Source organism: Nyctibius grandis, chromosome 2 (assembly GCF_013368605.1).
Source record: "Nyctibius grandis isolate bNycGra1 chromosome 2, bNycGra1.pri, whole genome shotgun sequence".
NCBI classification, from domain to species: domain Eukaryota; kingdom Metazoa; phylum Chordata; class Aves; order Nyctibiiformes; family Nyctibiidae; genus Nyctibius; species Nyctibius grandis.
Genome location: NC_090659.1, coordinates 12962490 through 12987965, shown reverse-complemented (window position 1 = coordinate 12987965; position 25476 = coordinate 12962490). Strand labels below are relative to the sequence as shown.

The window sequence follows — 25476 nt, the reverse complement described above, 5'->3', positions numbered from 1 at the left end:
ATAAAATCTTCTGTTAAACTTCATTGACATTTCTCATCAAATGAATAGAGCAATGCCCTGAAATGTGATAATTGTAGATTCTTGTTATACAACTTCGAGTAAAATATTCTTTCCTCTAATTCCAACAGTAATTAACTTGGATTGGAATTCCCCTGACTCATGTAACAGTCTTCAGCACTGTATTAATGGATCCTAGTGTTTATATGGTTTGAAAAGAAATCCTGTCCCATACATGTAATTTTATATTAAGGTGCTAAAGACTTTCAGGTTAATGAAAAGAATTGATCAAATCACTCCAGCTTGAGCTATAAGCATTTTTTTTTGTTTAGGTTTAAATTAAATGGTATCTTGTTGAAACTTAAAATGCTCCAAAAATGAAGCTCTGGAAAATTGTTGCATCTCCCATGAAGACTAAAAATTAAAGTAGACAATTATCATAATAATAACCCAATTGTACATGGCAGACAAAAGAGAAGCTAATACTTCCCTCTGCTTTTTGACTGATGTTTTGTTGGGCTGTAGCTAAACAGCACTTTAAGTTGACAGTAAATTAGCAAACAATATGAGGGAGGAAAAAAGAAAGAAAATCATGCAGGGGTTAAGATGTTTATGTAAAACAGTGATTTTCCTTTTTAAAATTAAAACGTACAAATAAGCTGGTGTCAGAGACTAGGTGATCCTTCATTTCCACCACATTGAGCAGGCTCACATCAGCAGCAGACAGCCGTTAATATATGCGTCTGGCTCAGTCTGGTCCACCAACTAGGAATTCATCGAATTGTTAATATCATTCCTTTTTTGTATGCACCACACATCATTTTCACTCTCTCTCTCTTCCTCCCCCTTTGCAAGAGCTTGTGTTTTGTTTTTTTGTTTTTGTTGTAGCACAAGCTGATTACTCTGAAATCACATATTAAATAGCATTTAAAAGCATTTTGGACTGAAACAACATAAAGCCATATAGAAATGAGAATATATCGAAATTCTGTACAAATATCTAAGCATAGCATATCAAAGATGATGCCTTCTATTTATTTGTGCTAATAGAGACAGGTTTCATATACTGACAATGTGTAAATAAGACTGTTTCTGCATGGAGTCGGCATTTTCACGTAGTCTCAGGACAGGGAAACATCTTGTTGATCTTGGTGGGAATTCTGCCTGAGTGAAGACTGGGCTTCTCCCTCCCCTCCATTCGCCTCTGCCCCACCACAAGGAGTTCAATGTGTACCAGGGGCTGGTTTTGCTGTGTTGAAACTGGGGAAGAAGAGGGAGGAGGGAAAAAGGAAGGCACTGTACCAACTTTTTCATCTCTATGGCACGGGGCAGCAGTGAGTATGACAGGCAGAGAAGAGCCACTGGGGTTATCCCAATTCAAGCAGTAGCGCAGAGGCAGTACTGCATATTTACGGCTTTTGCTGTAGCACCAAATAAGCCAGGTAGAGGTTTCTAATGATTGATTTTCTTCTCACTCTCACTGCAGAGCAGAGCATACTTGAAATCTTCAGGCTGACAGAGAGAGACATTTCACACTACGGTTTCATCTTCATTGTATGTACAGTATTAAATGCAAAACGAATTCAGAGTGCTGACTGTGAACCATGCACACTCAAGTAAATTTGGCTGATTCAAAACCAAATGCAATGAAAATCTTTAATATATACGACGTATGCATCGTATATCTGATTAAATATATAAGGATTTTTGTTTTGATAAATACTATGCATGATTTAAATTGTATATTGACATGTACATACCTACACACAATCTAGTTTTATCTCATTATATAGCTTGAATAAACAGAACATCCGTCCACCTGATCGGTACCTTAAATAGACCATTTTCCGTACTGAAAACTATTGTACATAATACATGTCAGTTGCTACCAAAGTGCTTCATGAGTGTAGCACCTATCTGGGTACGTTCGTCTTCTCTATACAAATTCAGATCTACTTTTCTAATATTGCCTAAATAGAAGTCAATGTTGAATAACACATCTGTGTTAAAAATTATCTCTGTGTCTGAATGTTTGCAAGTAGCTCTTTTGAGTGTTCTTAGCATGTGGGATTGACAGTTTACGAAGAAAAAAATTGCATATTTACAGGAACTGTATCATCATTGTAGTTGCTAAGGCAATAGATCTATGACTATTTAAAGACTAATTATACCTTGAGCAACTTGAAAACTACATTCAGTGTATAGTTTCTGTCTCTTAAGAAAACAAGACAACAAGAAAAAGTATTATACCAACAGATAAGAACAATTTATTCTAACAATAGTGTTGATGCTTACAATAAAACACAATTCCTCCCACACAAGTGGAAAAAATATACTGCAGCCAAAATACCACTTCTGAAATGAACAAATAGTTTAGATGCCTGATCTGTGTGAAGCCTTTGTCTCAGTGAAGTCTGATGTACCAACAAGGTCCTGCAGCATCTTAGGTTAGATACAGGAAACAGAGAAAAATTACTCAGAACTAACCCACCTATAAAATATTAAGAAATACAAATCAAATTATGTGTTGTAGACCAGAAGCTCAAGACTAATGAACAGTTTAGAATAACGTGTGTGCTTGTGAATCTTCTTATGCGAAGTCAGTGAAGTACTTAACAGATGAGGGACAACGTAAAGCTCACTCTGTTTTTTGTCAGAAGGGGGAAAATGCAAAAAGAGATGGAGAGGCTAGATATTCAGTCCAGTGCTTAGACTATTGCCGGCTCAGTTTAAACTGAACAGGTACAAGAAATGTGATTCTGTGTGCAAAGTGATTTTGATGCTGTCGTATGATTTTTACACCAATATTCTCTATCAATCAGATTAAAATGTAAATTAAATGAGAGAATATTTTAAATGCCATATTGTGTTCTCACTTTGACAAAGAAAAATGATGGCAACTAACAACAAAATAATCTTTGTCCTATGTTACAGGAAAAGCTAAGCAACAGTTTTCCTGTAGACTGAAATCATTATTCAAACAACAATAGAATGAATGTTTTCTAGGCCTCAAACATCAGTGCTTATGCTTTGTGTTTTAAAAGTTAATTAATGCTGTAACAATACAGCTGAAAATACATTTTGTGATAATTATCTATCAGAATTGTCTATAATAATCATATTATGATTGAAAGTCTTTTGTGTATTTAGTATCTGTTTTGAGTTGGGGTTTTTTTTTTTTTGGAGTTTCAACTGGCATTCAGTTTAAATTTTAATTCTAAATGTTACATGGCATCTAGTCCAGTTTTCTAAACACACGAATATGTAACATCCTAATGTTGCACAGTGGATAACAGGTTTTTTTCTTTTAGGAACAGTTCTGCTGCTTAACATTTGAAATAGGTGTATTTTCCTTTTTTCCCTTCCAGACAAGTAAAGCTCCTTTGGTTCTCTAAATTCTGCAGAGAAACAATCACAGTCCAAAGCTGCTGGTTCCCCTCCGCCTAGGTCCCAAGAGCCTGACTTGTGATTGTTGCTAAAAAACCTCACAAGTTAGGGTCTCAGGGACTAGGAAAAGTCCGATATGATCCAGTAGAATTCGTCTTCCAATAAACTGAATTGCTTAGTAGTCATAATCGCTGTCAGTAAAACTTTCACTGCTATTGTTAAAAAAAAAAAACCCCAAACAAATCCAAAAAAATAACATCTCCCCCAAATCAACAATCCCTCCTTCCCCCCACATAAACAAACCACAGTTTCAAGTAGGGGGCAGAAAAGATCAAATAAGCAGGCAAGACACATACATACATTCAAACAATGTATCAGCTGACTGAACAGACTTTTCTTAGAGTATAGTCCTTAACTTTTGAAAAGAAAAAACAAAGAACACAGGAAAAAAATCTTCACTGCCTTGTCTCGCAAGTAGCCATATTATAATGCATCAGAGGGAAGCATCTAAAAATGGGTTAAAATCTGCTTCCAGCAGATTTGTACAGTAACAGTTTTATTCTATTTCCCTTAATGCCTGAAAGAAGGATTAAATGCTTGTTAAGGGGTTTCTAATTGAAATATTTCCCCATTATACTTTTAGTCCTACTGTTCAGGTGGGCCCTGGGTTACAGAGTACTTTAAACCCATTCACGATGCAAGGATAACCTTTGGGTGTGTATTCACGTTTTGCTTCTTCCCCACGTTCAACATTTAATCCTTCTACAGACTGCTAGCAAAAGCTTCTTCCTTTCCAATGGCAAAACTAGCTTTCGCTCCATAAGCTGTAGAAAACATTGACATGCAGAGATTGTCGTCACTTGAACCAGATTACTCAAAGCACACATAACTTTCAAATACTGTCGATACAGTAAGAAGAAATGCTCGGATTTCCCAAATAATTTCGTTCTGAAGCCGAACACTTTTAATGGCACGACCACAATCCCAAATTACTTTCACATTCATCCTCCTCCGATCTTTAGCCTTGTTTGCAGAATGAAAAAGAAAATTTCTACTTTAGGGATGGGATCCACCGTGGCTTTTTTTTTTTTTTTCCCCCTCCATCAGAGCCCAGAGCAAAAGAAACAGCAGCCATAAAGGTCCTAGCCACTGGAGCAGAATCTGGCATAGAAAACTCAGTGCTCTTCGGGAAGCCGTTCAGCTTTAAAAAGGAAAAAAAGAGAAGAGGGGGGGAAGAATTAGAATCTCTGCTGGTCGAACAGGTGAATCATCCGTTTACAAGAAAGCTGTACAGAGCGCTCTGCTGAAGAAAAGATTTGCCAGTGCCCCCCACCCCCACCCCTGCCCTTCACCCTCCCCTCCAGAATGATACTTCAGATTTCAGAACATTTTGGATTATTTAAAATATTATTTCAGCTGATGATATAATGCAACATTATATAAGAGCCGTTTCTTTGTCACTGTGCACCATTCAATCAGTTATGCCTCAGACACAAAATAGTTAAACGAAACAAAATATATATATGAGAGAGAGATATATATGTATAGCAGTCCCTAGATTTCATTCATTTTTTTAAAGCTGATCATGATTTAACAAACAATTTTGACCACAGCTTTCAAATCAATAATTAGAATGAAAAATCTCTCCCCTCTATAAATATGACATTAACATAATTATACCACCCCCATCGCATAGACCCATCCTCTTTAGGGAATACATCTGATGCTCTGAAGATGGAAATCAGTCAGATTTTAGTTGCTCTCAAACGTACCTTTGCTTCTCACTGACTGACTGGCTTTACCTTCCATGCACACACACAGTCACTAGCACACACACGCACACACACACATACACATGCGCGCGCACATACACACACACACACGCACAAAAAGGCAAGGCAAAGCAGCGGATGCTGACTCAGAGCAGTTGTGTGTGGAGGGGGTGGTATCGGCTGGTATTTTCACTGCACTCATCATTAACATTAACTCACTCTCTAGCATCCACCCTCTCTCAGACCTGCTGGACTGCAGCATTTGCATGACGCTGTCACTCTAGCCCTTGTGGGTCAGATGTTAGAAGAAAAAAAAGCCTCAAGGCTCTCATAAGGAATGCCTTCATTTCTTCCAAAGGGTCCCTCTTCTTATTTTTCCACCTTTCTACTTCCTCTGTTGCTGTGTCTCAGTTGTTTGACATCTTTCCGGAAGAAAATGTCTTGAGCTGCAATAAGCCAGTAGTCAGTTGGTCCTCCCCTCACCTCACACTCCTATTCCCACCCCCTTTTTTTCCTAATCAATAAGACAGATCTCCAAATGCAGTTGTGAAAACAGGCTCTGACACACAGACTTTCATCCTCGATCCTCTGCCTCAGGAATAGCAGGCAACCCAGGCTCACACGTGATGTAGAGAGAAATAATGCCAGTAATTCTTGAACAGTCTTAGGAGTTTATTCTACGCCTTCTTCATTTTTTCCTTTGCTCGAATAAATACCAGTGGGAAGGACACACTAGCTCTCAAAAGCTACAAGGATTCGTTTCTTCAGAAAATAATGAACATTAGAAAGACTAATATTAATCTTCCTCAAAATTAATGCTATCTTCCCCCCCCACCCCCCCCCTCCCTCATTGTGCTCTTTATAAGTAGGAATTGTCTCATAGCCAAAACACTGCCAGGGTCTGAATCACCATTCACTGTGCTGAAATCGTGAGTTTCTGGACTTCAATCGGTATTTAACCCAACTAAGTAAGTTTTTTCTTTTTTTTTAATTTTAGACTTCTTAATTAAAAAAAATAAAATAAAAAATAGAAGCTGATTGCGTCTGAGGGAGCACTGCGAGAGAACAATGGCAATACACCCGCACCACCACACCGAGTACTGAAAATGCACGTTTGAGCTACGCTTGTGTATTTAACTGTATGGTATTTGCTCCGTGTTGGTAGAGCAGTCTGCGCACATACACGTACATCGAATACACACACACACACACACAGAGAAACTCAAGACGCGTATACAAAATACACAACACAAAACAAAGCACAAAGGCTGTTAACTGAAACACAGGCACAAGTTGTCTGACAGGCTATGAAAATCCACAGAGCATAATTATTGTGTGCATTTTTACCTTGTTCCTTTGTTCTTAAGGCAAGGGACTCTAATGACTTACGGTGTTGACAATCTTTCGGCTTTTCCCTTTTTACGCCAACAGTATTTGGGAATTATTTTTCCAGACAATACCACACCTCTGTGATTCGCGGTATAAAAATTATTTACCAGAGGGGGGGACAGGTGATACACAATTCGCCAGCCAATTCTCAAAGCTGCCTGGTGCCGTAGAAACTCTTGGCGTAGCCGGGCAGGTCCCAGGATGCAGTGCTACACCGCAGTCCCGGCTCAGGTAGCTGTTTGGCAACCTTACGGCGGCAGCAAACGTGAAGGGCATCCACTCGCAGGAAAGGTCCAAAAGAAAACACTGCGCAGCCCCAAAGTAAAGAAATGCAGCCAAAACGCCAGGGTACACGCCCTAAGCCCAGTTTGTACGTGCTTATGACTGGTCGCCGTGGTGGTAATTAATTTCTTAGGTAAAGGATGGAGGAAAGTAAACAATTAGGAAACAGTTAAGTTTGTCATCTCGGAGAAAGGGAGAGACAGAGACAGACACACACCCACAGACAGAGACAGAGAGCGAGCTGAGAACGCCGAGCATGAGACAACAAAAACAAGACCGAAATCAGATTTGGGAAACTGAAAAAATATAGGCTTACAGCATTCAGCTTAGCATTTACTGAGGTATAAAAAAAAAATTAACACATGCACAGCATGGCTTAAAATACTTATTGCCATCAACAATCTGTGACGGATGCCGGTTTCTTACTGCTATACGTACATTAGATTGGTCATCGCCTCCTAATCTCCTTTTGCTCAGACCCATCCATTTTTTGCTGCTCCAGCATCTGTGCCCTTTATGCTTTTTTCTGTATAGTTACCCACAATACCCTGGATAAATTAATGTCATGACCTCGCTATGGCTATCAGACAGAAAAAAAGTCTACTATTTTAATAATTGAACGTGTGCGTACAGCAAACTGCCTACTGATAGCCCAGCTTCGTGGACTGCCTCCAAGAGCCGCCTTTGCTAGCTCTGCGAATCAGAAACAACAGATGCAAATACTAGCCACATAGCCCCAGCTCTCTGTCTTGTTGGTTTTTTTTTTTTAAAAAAATCCCCACCCTTTTCAGTCTGTGCCATCTCATTTTCCCTGTGTCTGCCCCCTCAATGGTTAAAAATATTAGCCTGCTGAAATTAGAAGCTTTTGAATACAAGCATAAAGATGAGTGAAAATTATAAATGGCTGCAGATTCTGGAAATTTATATCCAGACGGTGAGTAGGGAAGAGTACCCAGGTTCAAGTGCTGAGCCTCACTTGGGAGCACCTCTGGGGCCAATGGGACTACAGACTAGATTAAATCAATAGTCGTCTGAAACGAGATGTCGTAATCAATCAGCTCAATTACCACTGTCATAGATCTGGGCTTAAGGTCTTTCCTGATTCCACTCTTCTAATCATTAACCCTTATACATCCTCGAAATAGCAACTCACACTTGCTCTGCTGCCCTACCTTTCAGATTATCAAAGTTTAACTTAGCATTTTTCCCTTTTTTTCCCTTTCCCTATTTAAATAATATAAGAATGGGTCAGCAAGAAACGTTTTAAATGTGAATATGGCAAGGTTAGATGCACTCCTTTAAATGTACCTATTATATATTTGCTGCATGTGCGCTTATATATTATTATTATGCCTCCGGGAGTGGCTGGGTGGATCAAAGACTGCTGTTTAATTAACATTCAACTCAGCTGTTTCCTTGGAGATTAAAAATAGAAGACTAGTTGAATCAAACTGAAGCTATTCACTCCTTTCACTAATCCAATATTATAGAACTCTTCTCCCCTAAATCTGGTTAGGAACAACTCATTTCTGGTTAATCAACCACTAGGAAAATCCATTTTCAGTTTGAGGGTAAGTGTGAAAAAGTTGGAAAGACATTTTTGTATGCATGTCTGAATTTCATGGAATTGCCCAATCATTTACATTTTGCATCCACAGTACAGTAAATCCCCATGCAATGCAAGCAGAAAAGAACCATTGGGTTTGAATACGAGCCGAGGCACTTTAAAATCTTGCCTGCAATTATTATTCACTCTATGAAGATTAAATGTCATCCATTTAACTTTTTTTTTATTCCTGTGCAGGACCTGAAAAGATCGAAAAGCTTTTCATAAAAATGCTGCAGCAATTGTCACGTATCCTTCTCTCAGTTTCTCAGGAGGCAAGAAAGAATCCGGGTAGCAGGTACCTAGAATTTTGGTCTCTTAAATTTGATTTATTCTGCTGATAGACTCAAAAATAATAGTGAAAGAAAATCCCATTACATTTACCGTTAAATCACTGTCTGTACACACTGTCTCTGTTTCCAAGCATAACCACACCTTTTTTAACCATAGATCTGCTTTTCAGCTGGAGAGACCGAACGCACAGCCTTAGTCACTGCAGCCTTGTGAATACTGAATAGCAGAATTAGCCCCTGTGTCACGGCAATGATATTTTGGGGAGGAATTTGTGCTCCTAGAGGTGTTAGGAGTGGGTATGGGGCAGGGGCAGCAAACAGGCATTTCACAGCAAAGGCTGAGGGTCTGTCTGTGGGGAGGGCACCTGCTGGGGCAGGGCATCGCGCTATCCAAGACAGGTTATAATTGGAGATCGATTGCTGGATTTAATGACCCAGCTGTTTTCATTAGTAGAAATGTAAAAAATTGGTCTAGATAATTATTCAGCTGCTAACACAGGCGCTTTTTAACAGGCTTATACCTCAGCCAGGAGTGACTTTGTTGCAGTAACTGACCCCTCACAGATGGAAAAAAAATACCTCAGCTTTGCATCTTCTCTGGGAACGATTTAGCTGACAGTGGGATGAGATACAAAAAGAATCTTAATTCTGTCCTTTAGTAACGCTAAATGAATGCAATGCACCAGACACCACCTTAAACTGGATGAAGGGTACTGCTCAGTTTTGCAGGCAGGAGTTAAGACCGTAAGCATCATCCACAAGGGGACAGCATTCACAACCACACTGGAAAGATGCAGTTTGTGTACACGACGAACAGGAGAGTAGCAGCCATTGCTGAAACCACCCAAAAGAAAAAAAAAAAAAAAGAAAAAAAAGAAAAAAAAAAAAAGAGGTATTTCCTGGATCATTACTTATGGACAGAGAGGGAGGAAAGGTGAGGCTGGACGTGGGTGTCAGATATCAAAACCCATTCAAATACAGGACGAGCCTTTTGTTTCTTAGACAGCAAGAGTAAGGTAATTTGCAATATTAATACAAACTTTGTGTGAAAGATAAGAATTCTCTGGAATAACAGATAACAACATTAAGAGAATACAATGATGAGAATTAGATGCTATTGGAGCAAAATCAGAACGCATCTAACACGAAGGGAGTAATGCACTAATATAAAATATTATTCCGATTTTGCAGTTCTCATCTTCATATTCTCAACATACCTCCCCAACAGGTAACACCCTCATCCCTCTTCTTTTTCTAGGAGCAAAAGTTTCTTCATCACAGTGCACAAGAAAGGGATATCCATTAAAATAAAAGGTTTAGCTTCCTTTAATGTAGCATTTAAATGACTTAGAAGAATGAGACTGTTAGAGTGACCTGTATCTAAGCATATGCCATAGTTTTGTATGATTGTCCATGATACCTTCTCACCTCGCTGATGAACAGCAAGGGGAGAAAGACAAGAAAAATCCCACAGCTATCTAGTCCCAGATCTGTCACAAAATTCTACCCTCTTAATTTCTTGTTTAGAAATGCTACACCCAGACTTCACCATATTTTTTAGTAACAGTGCCTTTGTAGCTTAGCTGAAATTCCCACCTGATAGTGAAGTATTAAAAAATATACATAGCCTACACAATCTATTACAGAGAGGAAATCACACAAATAAAAATACAGAGAAAGAGCAATATCCTTCTTTCCCTATGCAAGCTCCTTCTTACTCGAGAAATGCTATTATACCGCCTCCTTGCTGACTTGTCAGTTTACCTGCCCTTTATTAAAACACAGACATACGACAACAGAAATTATTGCAGTCTGAATTACTTTGAAAGTACATGAATACTATTCAATAGACCTTGATTTCACTGACATTTTCAATTAAAAAAGTAATTATTTGTGAAAACTAACCACTATGATATTTATTCTTTTTTTGAACTACGTTTTCTTGAGCTTCAAAAGCATGAAATAATGAATGGATTAACTTTTCTATTTATGAACACTTTTTATACTTACTTCACTAATTGCTTTGTGTTACTGCTTAATACAGCATCAGTACAGTGTGAAGAAAGGGCCTGGTACTAAAATGAAATTCCAACTGTTCATAAAACTGTTTTTGACTAAACAGTCAAGTTTGCATTTGCAGTCTGTTCAATAAGAAAGACGTAAAGTGCCGAGCACTATTTTAAAAGTCCCACTTCATAAATTTTCCAGTATGACATTTTTACTCTTTCCTTACTAATTAGGTATATGTGTATATAGATACATATATATAAAAACTACACAAATGCAAGATTACGTGGAGCAAGATCACTAAAATATGTTGTTTGTTCCCAGAAGGCATCCCTCCATGCTGGTTTCACACTATTCTTGCAACCGTCAGTGGGCCTGATGCTGCAAATAGGGCAATTCAAGTAACTTCGGATGGATAGTGTCTCTGAAATGATCTGAACTATTTTTCTGAGCACTGGTTCTTGGATATGTATGTGTCAAATAAGAATCAGAGTTTATAAAAGGAAATTAAAGGCATTCTGTACATACTGCAAACAGTAACAGAATGTACAGAATTCTGCTATAGAAAAAAGCCCTATTTTCATAACAATGTGATTTGAAGGTGAACATTTGTGAGAAACATTCAGACACACCTTTTCTGCAGCCTTGTTTTAAGAGGTTTCAAGAGTAGGCTGGGGAAAAGCAAAGCATTTTAATAAGAAAATACAAAATAGCAGGTTCAATGCCTGCAAAACCAGAATATTTTAAATTTTCTAGACAGTGAAGGTTAAAGCTATCCTGCATTCTCATAGTTCTCTCTCTCCTTTCAATCAATCTCATTGATTTTTTTTAAGGGTCAGAGGCTATACCTTCATTGATCAAAGAAACAGCCTGACACAGCGAAAGAGTCTGCCAATTCCAGACAGATCAATCACACCTTTGTCTGCTTTTGATACATTATGGTTATTTATTCTGCATCACCACGACTTTCTGTCGCATGGCTCTTAATGTAATAATGCTGCTCGGGGACAACAATAAAACAGGGGGGAGGGGAAATGTTCTATTTAAAATATTTTAAGCCTCTCTCTGGTATTTCTGAGGGTGGCTTATGATGGAACTTGGCCAACTTGTTTGATTTCATTTTTGCCTTGGAAAAGAACTCCTGTTCTGGTATTTAGCTCTCCTTGGTCAGCGTTTTGTAGGATTTTATGAAGGTGATCCTTTGAAAATTATTTGTGCAAACTGTTTTTAGAAAGTAATTAGATCTTGATAGGACAACAATTATGATCTAATCACAACCATAATTTTCCATGTTTATACACTGTTTCAGAAATGTTTTAATAAATAGAATGTAACTGATACCTCACTGCAGCTACTGACTGCTTTATGACTGTAAAATGAAACTAAATGGTCAGCCTAAAATAATTGCTAGGAAATATTGCTGAATAAACAGATATAAGTGCCGAAAAGCTCCTGGCTTTGCAAACTATTATGCTGAAAGCCAGCTAAAGCTTTAAAAAATGCACTATATGCTCGCTGTCTGTCGTGACTGAAAGTTATATGCTATTATTTATCTTTCCATAGCATCTGCAAGAAGCCTTTAAAACTACTGTTGGTCTAATACCAAATATTTTGTTCACATTTGGTAGCCTACCACTTCACAAGCAGTTGCACTACTTAAGAGAACTCACTTGTGGGTCCTGTGGTATTTGTTATAAGTAAAAGCATTAAAATCCAGTTTTAAAGGTGAAAGTGTAGCCTAAGATAAGTCAATGGCAGAATGCCCAGTGACTTCACTGCAAGAAGTTACATCTCAACTCCTTCAACACAAGCTACCTTCAGTAGAAAAGGCAGCTCATGGGATTTCACAGGACCATACTCTCATGAAGACTTAAAAAAATTCAACACATTTCTTAGCAAAATAGCTAACAAAGCTGTGATGAGCTCTATGCAGCATGCAGCCCTAGCAAAGACAGTGGAACTGTTCAGTAAAACTAAGCATGTAAATCTTTGCAGAATGAGGATATCAGGTAATAAACATAATCACCGTCTTGAAGAAATTATTCACCTACATCATTAGAATGTTACAGTAAGATATATGATAATCCAAACACTTGGCATTAGTTTCTGATTTCATTGTGCCTGCTCCGTAAATTATTGTGCCCCCAATTTACAATTACATCAGCATTATTATGTAGAGCAAAAGGTAAGTGGTATACAAAGCTGAAATATTAAACCCATTAAAAAGTTATGAGTTTGACAGAGTCCCTACATGTGTTTGTGTGCATGCCAAGAAACGCATTTTAAAACCTTTAACTAAAGGAAACTGCCTTCCAGTGATAAACTGCAATGCCTAAAAGACATTGCTAAAATGCTACTGCCACTCTCAAAGGCCAAGAGACCTTAAAAACGGTTGCTGGCTGACAGCATTACACAAAAACATACAGTTTCTTCTGTAAAGAAATAAAGCTGAATACGCAACATTTCAGAGAAGTTTTGAATAAGTCTGTTTGTCCGGCTTACTTTGCAAAGGCTCTGTAGAAAACAGCACCATAAACACTTTCAGTCCCCACACAAGGGCTAAACAAAGAGTCCTCTTTCTAGCCATTTAATCCAGTAATTTATTTTTTCAACCATCACATAAATCGAAACACAGCTGTAACCAATGACTTGCAGATCCAGTTGCCTGCCAGCTGGATCCTGTTCTGCTGAAGCAGCAAGATTTTTACATTGTTCACTTCTGTACATCTGGAGAAATCATTTGGGTTCAAAGGTGACTAGAAAAGCTCTTTAAATAAACTCAACCAACAGTGAAGAGAGGCCTAAGTATCTACAAAAGCTACATGAAGTTCCATTTAAAAAGTTCTTTTTTTCAAATTAACGCATTGAACAGTTTGCTTCTTTAAACTTTTTATGATTATGACATTTTAATTGAATTATAAACTCAAATACGTATTTTGGTAATAAAGAAACATCTACTATTTCCCAAGAACTTTCAAACAGTGTCAATACTCAAAGTGATCACAGTCAATAGTTTGTGTGCTTATCACATTTAAAAGAATCATCAGAAAAATAGTGATGGAATGAAATAAAATATCAAAAATGTACCTCAATTAACGCATCTTAGCTGTTGCCTGAAATGCCACTCAACTTCAAATTAAAAAAAAAGCAAACAATAAGAAAGCATATACTGTACTTAGATATGCTGAACCTGAAATCTCTTAGAAGTTAATCCTTAAAATAGCCTTACTTCAAAAAGTCTGCATCATCCCTTACTGCATAAGTCTGCTAGTTAAGTAACAAAAATGTCCCTGACATTTAAAACGGCACACAGTGAATTGATTACAATGCATCATTTCATTTAGAAAAGCAATCACAAAGCAAACCAGATGAATCTTTCAGAGGTAAATAACAATGAATATTGAAGGCTCATATAATCTGTATCTTTGATTACTTTTCAGACAAAACAGATGCTCAAATACGTTTACAATGGAGGGGTTTCGTGCCTAGCCCAGGCCCCACTAACAAAATTACTTACAACATTGAAAGTCCCTATGCTAGGTCTTATTTGCAAATTCATAAGCCTGCACTCTCGCTTACAAAATAAACCAAACTTTGCCATTGGATGTGTGCTCCTCTTCAAGCAGGTAAGCAGGACACATCCAGAACATGCCCAATTGCTTGGATAAAGATGTAGTTCCTTTACTGCGCATTATGAAAAGGTATCTCAAAATTCAGTTAGGGTTTGCTGCTGTACTTCCTTCTTGTCCTTTTTTAATACTTACTGTTATAGCTGGTTTGAAACAATGCTGATAAAAGTATCCTTTCTGCTTGCCACTCTGGACATATCTCTGTGCTGGCTTCGTGTTATTGCCTGTTATCTCCTCCTCACCAACTGAGTAGCTACCTCACCTTCAGCTCTTGCCTCTTGTTGTCTACTCTTGCCTGCGCTTCCCCCTTCACTCATAATTATAGGAATGCACTGTTAAATATGTTATCTGTGCTCTGTTGTGAAAATAGGAGCATTAAAAAAGTAAAAATAAAAAAGAAGGAAAATAGCATGCCTTTAAAAGCCAGATAAACCAGATAAATCATCTGCAAAAATTAACATGCACAACTCATAACCAGGTAATTACTACCTCACTCCAGGGCAAACTTCAGGGTATTTAGACGTGCATTTCTGTCCATTAACATGTATAGGTTTACGTAAACATTCTAAAATTAAAAGTATCTAGTTTGCACTTAATTACAATGTTTCTGGAAAGCTTTCTCCCTTCAGTTCCTGAGGTGCATTTACCCTTAACTATGGTTGAGTTTTTCCCTGATAATTAATACAAGTATCACAAAAGGGAGTGAATTTCGACAGAACATTAGCTGCCATTGCCCAGTGACTGAGCTTCTGCAGTGCCTCCCGTGATTGACTTTGCCAAAATCATCGGCCCAATTAAACAGTATAAACCTCATTTACCATCCATTCCCCACAATTCTTTCATTTCGCCACCAACAGCCCTCTCTAGTTCAGACTCTGTCTTGTCAAAACTATTTGCCTCCATTTTTAATAAACAGATTAGGATTTATTATCCAATTCAGACATCACCTATGGCCCATTATGTAACATTATCTGCCTGCCTGCCTGCCCAGGGTTTCAGGCAAGTTAGATCTGGGTAACTTTGAATCACAATCTGAAATACACCCTTCAGAGATCTGGGACAGTTTAGGAAAAGTAAAGTAGCCTCGAGAGAGGTATTACCTGTTTTTGTTAGGTGCCTCTGGTTGCTTAGAAAACCTCACTCAACTCTCTCGCATCACAGTTGGCAGTACAGATGGTATTCTGATTTATCCAGGAATGTAACTCCCATGGCAGACCCTGAGGCAAAGGCTTTGGTGTTTTTTATATATCTGGTTTAAAACCTAAGCCCTGCTGAATGAGTCTCCCAACTGGAAATCCAACCCACCGAGCTAGAAAGACTGAATCAGAGATTTTTTAGATCTGACACGCCGATTTCAGAATGTGCTAAGCCAGATCTTCCAATTATCTGAATTTTTGTTTGGCAAGTGTTATGGGTGCTTCTACCTAGGGGTCTGGGTAATTATGCTTATCTTCTATAAGGCATTTAGCTTTGCCAGTTTACATTGCAGAGTCCTTTATGTAACCTGTACCACTGGGTGCTCTGCAGCAGGGATGAACAACTTTTAAGGCTTGGCTGCCAGGCTTCACATGTGTCTCCTGTATTAAAGGCAGAGCTTGTCAATAGAAACTGAACAGGGAGCCAGAAGCTGCTGCCATTTAAAGGTGACTGATGTTGCCAATCACCTTTTTGGCAGATTCTTGCTCCCGTGCAAGGCAGCAATTCCCAATTGCCAGTTCTCAGTGAGCGTGCAACCTAGGACCTTCGACGCGTAGCGTAAATCAGGACATCTGCCAAAAGAGGTGGTCCCTTCTGCCCTCCCTCCTGACCTCAGTCATTTGTTCCTCCACCTTGTTTGTGCTGACACTTGCATCTTACAGCTGCATCGTAAAGCAGATTAGGGAACTGATCCAAAAAGCAAACCAGAAGAAATACACGATTAGTTTGCAGCTGGATCAATCCTTGATCTGGCTCATTAAACAGCCACATAAACTAAGCGCCAGCACAAAAGGCCAGGTGGAAATGAGTGCCACTGGCAAGAGGATGGAGTTCTCCTTTTGGTGGCAACCTGAACTTAGGCAGAATATAAGCAGCCTTATACCTAGTTGGCACCAGGAGCTGTGCGAACTGTGGCCTCTAAAAGTCACTTCTTTAGGACCCGCAGAGTCCCCACATTCTGTCTGTGCATTAGCCTTACTACACTCCCTGGCATCCATGTTGAACTCTGCAATACAAACTTATATAAACTAACTGAATAAATACTGTCTGAAGCAAAGATATGAGACTGTATTACAGCCAGAGAGAAATTAGAAGATACAGCCAGAGGATAAAAGACTAGACACTTCAGGAAGTATCATGTAGAAGGCTGTTCAAGGTGGTCAGAATAATAAATTAGATATTAGCAACGGTCAAGTAATACATCAAGGCTATAAATAACTGTGAAATCAGGTATTAACAGTAATTATACAACACAAAAAGGAGGTACTCAGAGATTCCAGTACCCTTGAAATGCAAATTACTGCAGAGCTAAGGATAGTTGTGACAACAGATTTTAAACCAAAATTAGATCTCTAATTTTCAGGCACTATGAAGAAGTTTATTTGAACTTTGCCAAAAAGGGTTTAAATGTACTATATACATATAATTACTTGTACGGTCTTCTCCTTGCATGTATCTCATTCCACTTATCCCATTTAGAACAGTCAATTATTTACAAAGATAAAATAGACTGGCTTAGGGTTTTCATAAAGTCCATTATAGCCATAAACCTTACAGAGTGAATCAACAAATTGTATGTCATATCCATATAGCATTCAGCATTTTGCTTTTTTTTTTTTTTGGTAAGTAACATGCCTATCACTGATGTACTCAGTACACTTTTCATTGGGTTTTGATCTACAGGCACACACCACAAGGCAAACATATGCCTTTTCGTTCACAAATAAAGTGCCATCAGACATCGCATCCATGTTTGCAAATCATTTTTGAGATGCTGTGTTCTCACACGTGCAATGTGAGAGCAACAACATAAGATGAAACATATAATTGTGAAACATATCACATCCATTACTTACAAAAAAAAAGAAAAGGTGGAATGGCACAATCCACAGCTAGGTCTATGTTGTGCCCTGAATTCCTAAGCAGAACATCTCATCACAATGACTGAGCATTTCAGCCCAAAAAGTACCATGCCTCTCTGGGGATCACAGTATTTGCAGTCGCATCGGAAAGCCACATGACACATGCATGCGACGGACTCTGCCTGGGAACCCACCCACTGGCTGAAAGAGACCAGCAACATGTACAACCAGGCAGCTTAAAGAATTATTGCACACACAGAAAATAACCTTCCCAAGGCCACACTAATTTACCTTTGAAATAGCCCCCAAAACATAACTTCCTTTTCAATAAAGTAAATGTGACATAAAACGTTAGCTTAAAGCACTTCATTTGCACATCCTCAAGAGGATATGGCCTTGAGCATGGACCTGAGGAGATGCAGGTATCAGAGGATAAAGGCATCTATTCATCTTTGATTATTAGGTTGCAATGGCAACTTGAAAGGCAGAGTTTCCTGTGTGAAATCCTGCTGTATAAGCCTTGGCCTTGCCTTCCCAGGCTTTAAAAATGCAGCTTAGGATGCTAACACAAGGGAATTGAGTGGATCCTTCTTAATACACCTGTTTTCTCCATGAAGAAGTGAAAGCTGCACTACACTTTAAAAAAAATGCTTCCATGCCAGTAGAAGAGATGCCTGTAGGATAACCAGCAATAGGAGGAATGTAAATTTTAGTTTGTTATGTAGCATAAAAATGGCCATAATGGGTTAGATCCAAGGGTCTCCTTGCTCAACATCCTGTCTTCAACATTGCATATAAATGGATGCCAAAGGTCTTCCTTTGAATTAGATAAGCACAGACGATCCCTCTAACAAAAGACTATGAGGTGGCTATAAGGAAAGAGAACTGCTTTGGATATTACTAAGAGAGTTGCCAGGTGGGAAAAATGAAACAGCACAGAATTGTAGTAACTTATTTTTGGGAATTGAAGGAGGACAGAGGGTACATAGGACAGGTAATGGTATAACATGCTGTTCTTCTTACTCACTAAAACTTCCCTGTTTCCCAGCTCCTCTCTGTTTTCCATGGATATTATTACTGTGGTTTCAAAGCCTCTTTGCAATTGTTTCATAAAGGTCAAATCCCATGCTATGTTCCACATGAACAGTGGTAGCCGCACTGCCTTTGAACATAAGTTCTCTGGTGCAAGTAATCTCTTGTTACCAATGTGTGAACTACTTGTACAGTCAGGCCCTGAAGTTTGCTGAGAGCAGGTACACCAGAAGACAAAGAAACAAAGTCAACAAAACCCAACAACAATAACAGCTAGCCAATAGTAACGTGTTTTTTAATAATTACTTTTGTTTTCTCTCTCCATCCTGGGATCCTTTGGGATCCATCCTAGGAGCTTTGTAAAGAGGGAAAAGTTATAATACAACTCCTAACGATGAAATTGGGTATTTCAACTACATCTGGGACATTTAGAAAGACAGTTCGATGATACTTTCTCTAGATGAGTCTGATAAAACATAGTTAAAAGCTATTATGCCCTACATGTCATAAAATACATAACTGACTATTTTAAAGGGAGAATTATTCCACTAATAAAATACACAGGAAACTAAGCAAATACACTACTATATTACGCTACTGGAGCTTCAAAGTTCTTCGTAAAGCCATAAGCCAGCAACTGAGAGATTCTTACAGTTTTTCCTTTATTAGACAACAACATTATATCTCTGTACAGGGTACAGACACCATAAGCATGGCTATTTGAAAAACGAATTACCAAAGTTTTCTGTGGATTTTAGTTAGACCTTCCTGAGTTGCAAACAAACTCTGATCTAGCCAAATGTCTAAGCGCCCAGATTTATGAAGTGGTTCAATCCAACGAAGAAGTGGCAGACTGCTTTGCTAAATCCACCTGCAGAAGTGTCACATGATCCTTTTCCATAGGAAAGTGGCACTATTAAGCCTTGAGGATATTAGAATGTTTCAAGAGCATGCTGAAGTATAGTATTTTTTGAGACTGCCAAACAGTGCCATTACACTTGCTTCCTTCTTAAAATTCAGCGAATGAGTCAACAAGCACCTTCATTATTCAGTGAGGAGTATCAGAAAGCGTAAGTCAAACAATACATGAGGACAGGTTTATAACTTCTACCTCTCTGTCAATTCTTACAGATTTCAATTGTTTAAAATTCTGCACTCCTATCACTACTTTAGCTAGGGACCTCATAGCAGCAGCTTTCAATTTTAAATACCAGGCATTCACCCCTCAATAAATGTGCAGCAAGTTACATTACATCAACACGTAGTTTCCCCTTATTCCCAGGGAAAAATATTTCTCAAACTGTCTGAATATTCATACTCATGTATTCCCAGATTATGAACGGGGTAAATGAGTGCTAAAAATATTCTGTTCAGCATTAATCTCATTTCTTACCATTTTTTCTACCATTTTTGGAAAAAGAAAAATGCAATATTTTGTATTCCTTTAAAACTAACATCCCTTTGGAGGAAAAAAAAAGAAAAAATAAAAGTAAGGAAAGACCATAAAGTATCAAGGGGTGCTCCACATTCATTCATCTAGAGTCTTGGTATGATTATTAGTGCTCATGATTCCGTGTCCTGGAATACCCTCACTCTAAGTTTCTCCAGGTTGTATTCTGCTCTTAACAGGCAAAAATTAATTGACTCATTGTCTAATCTGAAGACAGAATTTTTAGAAATAAAAACATCATCCATTATTTTACAGAAGATTAATCAAGTAGAGTGAAATTGGTAACATTTTAAGTGACTGTAACTAGCAATTTTTTAAGTGAGAATATGCAAACCACATATGAAATTCAACTTTTTGAACAGTCTTTCATAGCCATACAAAACCCGTTTTCTGAATTTACGTATGTACATAGCAGTCTGCATTGAAGTTAATTTTATCCAATCACAGTATAAATGACCACCATGCACTTAGCAGCTCTGAAAGGAGATCAGTGGGAAAAGCCAAGTGATAGGTATCAGTGGCAGCTTGGTGAGCAATTTACAGGGCAAACAGAGAACATTGATCAGGAATTAATACAAACTAAATTAATTGACAGGATCCTGAATGTCACAATTCTACTTCATGTTTGGGTATACAAACATGATTTGAACATATCTAACCACAGATAAAGAATATTTTAACTTTTATTAAATATCTGTTCAACAATATCTTGAGAAATTTATTTTTCTGAAAAAAGGGACGAGATCAGTAAACTGGCTAATTATCATACTAAACAAGTAAGGGGATAAAAATTAAATTAATTTCACATTTTGCAGGGAATAACCTGCAACACATGGACTGGATCCAGAAAATACACAGAAAAGGCAATGCTGAAGGAGAGTTCATTGATTGCAAACAATATTTGCACTTCCATTTTGATATAATAGTAAAGCACTGCATAGCATACTGAGAAAGACTCGGGGCAGAAAAATTGTACTATACACTTTTTCTATATAAATTTCGTTCATTGAGATAACCTACAGACAAACAAACTGTAAGAGAATATTTTCTTGTTTGCCATGGCTACTGAGGTGTAGCCAAACTTAGCCTAAAATGAGATGCACCAGTTAAATGAACTTTCACTAGCTCACCCCACTTTGGCTATCCCGTTATCAGGAACACTGATTATCTGGAACGATTTCAGAGAAATACCAGAGGAGTGATTAGGCAGTTGCCAACATAGACTAGAGGAGAACTGTCAAGAGAGGTAAATATTTTAAGTACTTGTACAACAACAGCCTACAAGTATTTGTTGGGTATTATCTCCATGGCAAAAGCACAGTTTTTTCCATGCAGAGTCCTATGTAGGGGAAATGAGATGGAAATCAGAATAAGAATTTCTATTTGTGTAATGAGGAATTCTTTCTCACAATGAAACATTATTTCAAGATAATGGCTAACTTCTACAAAACTAGCTTACACCAAACACGAGTATGGACTAATCCTTCATGGGCTCAGCAAGCATAATGGATCATTTTTACCCCTAGTTCTTATGCACTTTCATATGAAAATAAGGGAGTCTTTGAATGACATTAGTAGTAAGAACCAATAGAGAGGAGGGACCTCAGAGCATGGCAGAAGTTCAAGGGAAAATAGAGTTTCACCTGCCTTGATAGGGATTGAAAGGATATAGCAACAGCAACACCACAGTGAGAATTCTGCAACCTCCCCATCCAGGGAACAGAGGTTTTATGAGGATATGAAAATATTGTAAAAGGACTATTTCATGCCAGAAGAGGGATGACAAACTTTTCATCTTGAAAACAGGGAATTCAGAGGAATTTAGAGGCAGTTTGCAAGTTTATGAAAGGACCTAGGTCAAGACACAACTTCCAGAAAGAAGCAAAGAAGGCAAAAAGTGGAATGGTGCATGGACTTGCCTTGGAGTTAAGGGTAACTGCTAAAAGGTTTCAACTAATTTCTTTGGTTTGGGGGTTTTCTCAGATTCTTTACTGTAATTGTGACAGGGAACAGCCTGGCAAAAGATGAGGCAGCAATGTAACCTTAGGCAAAATCTAGACCTTTCTTTATGCTGAAAAACAGATATACGTGAGCATGTTCCACCTCTACCAAGTTCAAACTAATTTAATAAAAGAGGATGTCAGGTCTCTTACCTCCCTGCCCTACAAAACCTATGCACCAGAATTTTCATCAAGGGACTGAATCACGGCCACCTTTTTATGGATTTCCACAAATCCACTCTTCTTCACACATCTGGAAAAGTACAGTTGTTTGAGCAACCACACTTTTCTCCTTGAAATCTGTTTTAATCAGTTTCTTATATAACGCTAAAAAAAAGACGCTCATTTTACATTTTCCTTATTCTCCTCTCATGTATTCCACTTGCAAGTATACCATGTAAAGATCACTGCTGTAACTGTGTGACTGTTCATGGTAAGACTGGCACATTTCTTGAACAACCGTGTAGTTCATTTTTTTGTACCATATATGATTTACTATTATTATCCTTACCTTTAAAACGTAGGGAGACACATGTAGCATGTGCCTAGCAGATGCAGAAGAGCAACACTTGGGCTAACTACAAGTGTAACTCTGTAAACCTTAGCTGTGCTAATAACTAAAACATAAGCAAGGAACAAGAACTACCCACAGAAATGCCTCAGCTGTTTCAACAGTGGTGCAGACAATCTTGCCCCATAGAGGGAACAGCAGAAGGACTCAACTAAGATCTTCAGTGATACCTCCCTGCTCTGGATTTCCAGACCAGAAGAAGAATCTGTGTGGGATACTCAGCACACTGTAATGATTGATCCTACAAGCAGTTAGATTTCAGTTTGGCTTTACACATCTAAATTTCTCTTCCAAATGAAAGCACCTACAAGTCTGGATCCTTCTTGCAGTGACTACCATTTCCGTACTTACTTAATGAAGAAAGTATACTCTTTTTACAGATGTAAAATTTGCATTTCCTCACTTTTGCTGACTCTTTACTTACTGTTGTACTTTGGAAAGAGGCACAACATATTTATATTGGACAACATATAAATATCCAATCTATTGGAAATACATTGTTTTCTCTCCTTTTTTTATTTCTTCTCTGCTACAGCAGTCAGGATAAAAGATGGTGCTGCATTATATGCTATCATCTGTACTGTATGTAGATTAGTATCACACAGATAGGATCTTGTTGCTGTTGCTTCTTGGTTTGTGGGAGGGGTTTGTTTGTTTTATTTGGAGGATTTTTAAGGGGAGGGGAAAGGCTGCTGAAACCTTAATAGAGATCATAGGTTTTATTGAGTTGTCCACAATGACTTGATCTCTTTCCCTAGTATTTTTAAATTAATTTAGAATGCAACAAAGGTCATAGGTAGTTCAAATTACTTCTTTCAATGCCTGCTAGCTTTCATACATCACTGCTGAATTTCATCTGACATTGTATCATCCACTGCTGTCATTCTGAGGTTCCCTTTTGAAGTTCCCCATGCAATGTGTTTTGGACTTGAGTAACCCAGCTAATTGTGCCATTTGCAGATGTTGCCATCTCACTGCCTAACTTTCTTTGCAATTCATGAATACATTTATTAAATAACAGCTATCCTAGTATGAAGTAATGGAGCAGCCCACCGTAATCTTTCAGCCATAGAGGAGGATGAGTATATATTTATACTTTAGACTTTGTCATCTAGCCATTTTTACCCTATGACGAGGATTTCCCTCTCCTCCAGTGACTACTTAGCTTCCTTAACAGCTGTTCCTGTAGAGAAAGCTTTTTGAAGTCCAAAGAATTATGTTGGCTGATTTTCTTTTTTTATTCCTTTTTAATAGCTTGGTTAAAAAAAAAAAAAAAGAAAAGAAAAAAAAAAAGAAAGCAAGCTAATAGAATAGTGAGGAATGAATTTCTTTTGCAGAAAAAGACCTGGTAACTACTGTATTTGTGTTAGTATTTTACCATCTTAGTTTAAATAGAGCCTCCTCTAATTCTCAGTCTCTTTATATGTCTTTCTCTTGCCCAGAAACATACTTCACTGGAATAATCTGAAACGGTTTTCCAAAAACTTGTGACAGTACTGTTAAATTCTTCAGTATTGAAGAACCGCTACTATTCAATTTGTCAGTACAGCAGCTAAAACATGGCCACATCTAAATAAGAAATGCTCACATACTTTATCACACTATTCCAATAGTGTGATATTTGCTTAATGCAAGAACTGAGTGGTACTGTCCCTCTCTCAGACTACAGAGATCGAGACCTTTTAATTACATTCGTATTGACATACAACATGCAAAGCAACTGAGCAACTCCAGGAAGAATCAAAATCCACAGACATAGACACTTTTTGATTTTAACTCCGCTGAACTTTTACTTTTTATATTCTCAACCTATAAATTTCATGGCTGAACCCTCTCCCACACGTTTCAAACTTTACTCCCACCGTTGTGGGATTCTTGAAATTCATATCTGTATATTGCAATTTGAGATTACCTAGCTTTTTGCCACATACTTTAAAGAGTTAAGAGAACACTGCTCACATAAACACTTTCAATTTGTCATTTCTAAGGCAAAGAACATACAATTCACAGCTTGTGGCAAGTGGGAGTAAAATGGATTTAAGCCAATTTTGAGTCCTCTTTATCCTGGGCTGCTCTGCATCTCTTCACATAATTTAGTTGTCTCTTTGAGCCTGCCTAGGTCTTAGCAGGGAGACCTCAGCTGCCCATGAGCTCCAGTAGTGCCTGGCACTTCCCTGGTACGGCAAGCTGGGGTTCCTCCAGCTGTGTCCTGGCATGCTCAGAGTGCCCACCCTCCCCAGGGCTTTCCTGGAAAACAGCCTAATGGCCATTTCCTTGCTTCCCACGGCAAGAGAGCTCTCCTCCAGAGGGACTCTGAGCTTTTAGGGCCATTTCTTGCAGCTCTGGTGGACCTTGCCGTAGAAAGGGGGCCAGGGCACAGGTGAGGATAAAGAACCGACATTACATGCTGTTGGCAAGTGCACTTCTTCACCTTCCTTAATAGAAAGTCAATGCTGCACATTATTTAAAGAAGAACGTTCGAACTTTTCCATCACTGTTCACCCTCCTTGTTCATATGCCATATTCCTGTCCTCTTAGACAGTGAACATCAACAAAGGCAATTTTAATTTGTCCAGTCAGTTTTACTTTTAGGATCCACTGAGCCTCAGCACTTGAATTTCAGTCAGTGTTGTTTATTTAAAACACCTTCATTAATGCAGTCTTTATATATGCATACATTATGTAGCTTTTAATATTTACGACAATGAAATAGTACTATTAAATGCATGTTATCATTAAATATAAGATATGCATTAATTTCAAGAAGAACTGTGGGGCAAGCTGCATAACCACTACATTACAAAATACATTGTGAAAACATCACACTGGTAAAGAAAACACATTCCAATGTGATACATGGCCTTCAAACTGTGAGATGGTGCTTTCTATTTTAGAGCACAGAGGCTAGACCTTTAATGCACTGCCCAGAAAGAACTTTCATAAATATATATTTTGGACTAGCCATGGTCTTGGTAAATTAGAATGCTTGTCTCTTGATCCTG

The 25476-nt window shown here is 38.2% G+C and overlaps 1 long non-coding RNA gene across 1 annotated transcript in view; it reads right to left on the bottom strand.

Moving 5' to 3' along the window:
• Positions 1-2239: 2239 nt before the first annotated feature.
• Positions 2240-25476, bottom strand: part of LOC137677875 (uncharacterized) — a 103276-nt gene continuing 80039 nt past the window's right edge. Inside the window, exon 5 of the long non-coding RNA XR_011050332.1 lies at positions 2240-4585. This is a non-coding gene — a long non-coding RNA (uncharacterized lncRNA). The remainder of the gene's footprint in view (positions 4586-25476) is intronic.